General features: G+C 39.6%; 1 long non-coding RNA gene across 1 annotated transcript; it reads left to right on the forward strand.

Moving 5' to 3' along the window:
- Positions 1-2,145: 2,145 nt before the first annotated feature.
- Positions 2,146-5,263, forward strand: LOC122524629. The gene is made up of 3 exons (XR_006305591.1): positions 2,146-2,583; positions 2,967-3,043; positions 3,260-5,263. It is a non-coding gene; the product is annotated as an uncharacterized LOC122524629 (long non-coding RNA).
- The last annotated feature ends 737 nt before the right edge of the window (positions 5,264-6,000 follow it).

The raw sequence follows: 6,000 nt of genomic DNA on the forward strand, positions 1-6,000 counted from the left end.
TAGCAACATAGCCAAAGAGCTAAGGACTCGTCCTGTCCAGTAGCGTGTTCCTGGTCGAGCGGTCCACTCGCTTCACACCGAGTTCTCTAACTGAGTTTATTCGGTTTTCAAGCTTTGGTGATTCCCGACGGTGGCTGCTATGTGAAAGATGAGAGAGGAAGAGAGAGAAAGAGAGAAAGAGAGAGAGAGAGAGAAAGAGAGAGAGAGAGAGAGAGAGAAGATTCGGACGACGATGACGATGGGAGAGGCAAGGCCCCAGGATATTAGCCGGCTTGTTAAGGGAAAGCCAACGCCGTCAAACGTCCTTATTAAGGCCACGCAAATAACCCGGCCGCTCTCTTCGTTCACCTACATGCCTTCTATCGTCCTCTCTCTCTCTCTTTCTCTCGTTTTCTACCCCTCTACACACCTCTCTGACGTTGGAAATTCAATTTTCGCCGACCCGAAATGCGGTCGGTCAAAAGCGGCGCCGTCAGGTTCGATATTGTTCGCACCACCGATCGTGTACCTTCACTCAACACGCTTCGCCAGTTTTTGCCACGAGTTTACTCGGATCGTGTTGTTGGCGAAGCTTGTTTAATGATAGAGGGACGTGCGAAACCAGGTAACGCGACACTATCTGTTTCTGGGAATGAAGTGGTCTAACGGTTGATCTTATCATATCGTTACCGTTTTCTTCCTAATCTTCAATTTTGATCTTCAACCATTAGTTAATTTATTATATCGATGAAATATCAATCCTAAATATGAACTAACGAAACCGATTTTGCTTAAAATTTTGAAGATATTGCAAGAGAAATAATATTGTAAGGATGTCAATAAGTTCCAACCAATGGGGTTTCTTTTCGTTAGAAATAAATTTCAAACGTTAGGTCAGATGGTATTGAAATTAGAGGCTAGCATCGATTTTCTTTCTCGAAGAGTTCTTGGAAAATTAATGTATATTATTCGGAAACACCCCATATATCGGATTTTATGTGTTCTGCGTTTAATCATATTGAAAGCTCTCACTTGGACGAGTCAATATTTCTCGGAGAGAAGTGACTGAGAATACGGTTCTCACTGGGAAGGGTCCGATCGATACCCTCCGATGGTACGACTTAGATTTGACGTTCGTCCAATTTGTCTGAGCGCGTCAGGTTCCATCTACTACGCTTAGGTATCGACTACTCTATCTCTACTCACTCTTACCACAGTCTTCTCTTTCTCTCACTCTCTCTCTCTCTCTCTTTCCTTCTCTCTTTCTCTGACTATTGGCTTATCTATTCGGATAATATTGACCGCATCGAAAACGTTTTGCATCAAAGTGCATTCGTCGATCTGTAAATCAAACGATTGCACCAATTTTCTGACGTATACCTATCTCAAAGTACCAACGTGATACACCTACTCCATACATTTCATCAAAATTATTGGACGTTTCTTCGAAGATCATTACAAGACAAAAAGATCGTAATAAGATCAGGATTGCGTCAGCGAGACGTTTCTCGTTTGCTAGATTTAACGTAAATAACGATCGCAAATTTATGACACAGAAAAATTGTAAAGAAAAACACGACCGAATAGAAAGAGTAGTAGGTTTTCCGGACTTTTCGAGAAAAAAAAAGAAAAAAAATCGACTTTCCCGCGTTTTCTTTCTCTCCCACTGCTCCCTCTTCCTTTCCTTTCACTTTTCTTCGTCGAGGGTCTGAACCATATTAAAAAAACGTCTCGTAATTATAACGAGTAACGTTGGCGAAACCTTTCTCTCGTAGGTCGACGAAAACGCGCTCGAAAGGCCGGTAGTAGAAGCGCATTACGTGAGCGTTTCATTAAAAGCTTTCGTGAGTGGGCGCGCGAGCGCACAAGAGAAGCACACGGGGGCCATGGCAGAGCAGCAGCAGCAGAAGCAGCAGCAGCCAGCACACGTTGGAAAGAAAATTGCGACTTGCGGAGGCTGCGTGCGAAGCTTTATTAAGCGCGCTTCATGCGCGATTTGCATTCGTCTGGGTCGGTGATAGATTTGAAATTTCCACGTAGAACGTGCGTTGGATACCTATATAGGGTCGAGGATTCGAACCGAGACGAATGGTACGTCGCGTGGAGAAGCGTACCTACGTAACCACCGAGCGTGATTGTGTCTCTATACCTTTCTACGTGTACGTATATATATGTGTGTGTGTGTGCGTGTTTATGTGCACATCAATGTATCTTGAGCGTGTAGATGTGCACGTGTATGTCAGCTAGAGAAGGGGAAAGGGAGGAGGCAAACGAAGAGAACGATATAGATGGAAAGAGTGAAAGATAGCTTGTCGAGGGAAAGAGAGAGACAGAGATAGAGAGATAGAGAGAGAGTAGGAGAGCGAGAAATGTGGATAGAGTGAGGTCGTGAAGCTTGAATGGGGCTAGTTTGAGATAGTTAGCGGGCCTTCAGAGGCACAATCGGCCGCGATTGGCGGGCCTACAATCACACGTCGCATTATATGTCCATCAACGCGGCGGATCTTGCAAATACGTTAGCGGACCGAAGCCAACGGGTTAGCAGCCACAAAAATCTTGAATTCGAAGCGACATTATGTAGGAGCTCGTACGGTTACAGTACAGGTCAGGTTCGAGTCGATCTAATACGTATCTGTAGATAGATAGAAACGGCTTTAGAAGACCTCGTCGTGGAAATCCTGTAGATTCTGATTGCAGCTGCTGATGTCTTCCTGGCAATCTTGGAAATGCTGACAATTTTTCAAGCTTCAGAATTTCTTTTCTTTTTCTTATTTCTTGATATAATTTATCTATTTATTCAAAAAATGAAGGAAACGTCAGGGAAGTATTATCAAGGAAGTAATTGCTTTAGCCTAATTGAACTGAGGCCACAGCTGCGAAGGAAATAATCTTAATACACCCTATTAGAGTTAGAAATCTTTGGGCAAATATTGTATCTTCCTAATCTCGTACTATCGTCGTACTATCTTAGAATTATCATTTGGTAGGAATCGAATTCTTTTGGGAGTTAATTGGCTCCACGACGAAGGTAGTTACTTTGGAGAATAGGATTATCCTTTGCGCGGTAAGTAAACGAGAACGTTTGTTATTCTTGCTCGTATTGTAGGGTATAAAACCCACTAAGAAAATGCGTCTGCATATGTACAGATTATTTGAATAATAAATACCGAACACAATAAATTTCGTTAATGTAAATTTCACCTTTGAAAATTGGTTTCTTTTTTTTTTTTAAATACTCCAACCGTATATTCTACCTACGATTCAAAAATTTACGATTTAGCAGTCGAAGGAGTCGAACCAGATGCAAACAAGCGTGATTATTCGAAACCTCAGATCAAATGTGGTGGTGTGCACGAGATTCGGGAGAGGAATGAGGGACATAGAGAGGGACTCGAGCGACTAACGGAATAACTAATTTATCAATTCTTCGGTTCGGTTGGCTCCGATACCCCTGGCTATATTTGCGAACTCGTGCAAACGGGAACTCCCTATTCCCAGGGTGCATCGTCGTCTTGTTTGGACACGAGAGGGACTCCAGAAAGCTTCGGCTTACGAGATGTCAATATGCTATAAGTGACGAAGGTCTATACGCGCTGAACCAGAAAGCTTTCAATGATTGTACAAAGTATCATGACGAATTCATCACTGCGACGCTTATTATAACGAGACACGATAAAATTATAACATCCTATTGTATAAGTTGCAGGATAATTGATCCAATCTATTTCCACGAGATACTGTAATGATGCAATTGTTTTATTGAGTGATTTGTGTCAACAATTTATCATGATACCGAGGAATATGGGATTACTGACAACACCAGCGTCGTATCAATACTAACAATTTAGTTAAGATTCGATGACTTTAGATTAACAGTACTGACCTACATTATTTCAATTGGCAACAACTCATTTAAAAAGTTAATCCTCGCGAGAAGAATATATCACCCGTTGTAGCTCGTTATCGTGCCGAACGTTGGCGCCACCGAAGCTATTTCACAGTTCAATCAATATAACATGTTGAATTATTTTTAATATGTCGAACTGTTTTTAACTCAACAAAATTCTTATTGTCGATTGGATGGTTGGAGATGCTTGACGATAAAAATAATCAATTAAATCCTGTTCCCTCGCGCGCGTTGCTAACTCAGTAAAGTTAGTTGCAAGAAGGTGGTAAAGGAGTAGGGAGATTGTGAGTTGTACAGTACCTACGAGAGTCGTTCGTAAAACTTGAAAATCCGTGGTTCATATCATTCTCGACTTCAATGGTCAGTACAAATAGATACGCTTGTAATTAGAACGCAATTTTGATTGAAAATGTAAGATTTGTTGACACGCAATTCACGCTACAATAATCAAACGAATATTCTCATATATTTCCCGCAAATTGTGTTTTCATTTAATATTTGGTATTACAAAATTTTGCGATCAAAGTGAGCGGAAACGTTGGGATGTGCGGAAGGGGGGAAGAGATGGAGGTAATATTAATTGAATAGTAACAAGGGGGGATATCATCATCCAGGATAATATTAATTGAATTCCTGAATCCACATAAATGATTTATGTAATACCTACTTGAAAATACCTATAACAATTTTAAGATAATTTATGTGACAGACAAATGAAATTAAAAAAAAAAAAAGTACAAAAAATATACCTTCTTTTATTTCTCTTTGGTGTCAGTAAGTTAACGATGTGTGCATAAAGTAACGATCTGTGTATTGTGTAATGATATTTGCCTTATAATCGTAAAAAATCTCATACCACAACTCTTAGGGTAAGCAATTAATTAATTAAGCAGCAGCGATATGTCGGAATAATGATCATCGTACGACGAACAACATTATCGGTTGTGGAAAATGAGATAAAGAATATTGAAGAAAAAAAATAAGAAAAATAAATGACTCGTATGATAAAAATAAAGATCGGTGAGAAAACGGGGACAGAAATTGTCGCGATGCGTGAAAAAGAAGCCAGAAATACTTCCCAAACTAAAATGCAAAACACTCCGAATTACACCAATCAATATTCTTCGACTAATCCTTCGGGAATCCTGATGCTCGTGTCACGTTACCCTTTATTTATTTATCTTTTATCTGCTGCTTTCTTTTGTCTTTAGCCTCTCGCAAGTATTTCAAAGCATCTCGAGATTACCAGAAAACTGGAGAGTTATAAAGCGACTCTCTTCGTCTAGATTTCAATGAGAGAGACTCCCATGGGAAACGATGGCGTTACTCCGAACCCCTTCATATCCGAACGTTAGCTAAATAAAAGTAGTAGCACAATATCGGTACTCCTGTGTTCTACACCTCTTCTCTATCTCTTCCATCTTCCTCTTCCTCCTCTTTTACTTATGTCGCGTGTATAAGTTTCTGTAATAAAAGGCAAGCTGTTTTTTTCAGAAATTTTCATTTGTAGGACCCTCTCTCCTTCGCACGAAGAGCTTGCATACGAACAATCTTTTTTTCACCAGATGATGTATATTACTGTCTCACTTTTTCCTTCCTTCTCTCCCCGTTTCTTCTATTTTTCAGATTTTCCTTGTTTCTCATATCCACTCGCATGTTGAATATACATTTGGTAATCTTTTAAATCTACCTGTTCCTTTCAATTCAGCTAAGTTTTTTGTGTTATAAAATTTGCAACAATTTTATTTTTATTTGTGACAAAATTTGCGTGTCTTATTATTCGATTATTTCTCACGAATATTTGAACGATTATCATACAAGTAATTATTGTAATAACATAATACTATGTTAAAAAATGTTTCCTTTAAAAATTATAAAATAAATTAAAATTAATGAGACAAACTTATACATACGAGCGCGTATGTATATAATAAAGTTAAAGTAAGCAAAATCAGTAAAAGGCAATCGTGTTTCTTCTTGGAGAGTGACTGCAGTCAAGGTACTGGTCGGTAATATTTCACGGTAACGGTATTTAGCTGGAACCGTCGCGACTGTCATCCGCGATGAAACGGCAGGCAGAGCAAGGGAAGACATTAAGCGTAATGAATTACCAG

Source organism: Polistes fuscatus, unplaced genomic scaffold, assembly GCF_010416935.1.
Source record: "Polistes fuscatus isolate 324 unplaced genomic scaffold, CU_Pfus_HIC Scaffold10, whole genome shotgun sequence".
Lineage (NCBI taxonomy): Eukaryota > Metazoa > Arthropoda > Insecta > Hymenoptera > Vespidae > Polistes > Polistes fuscatus.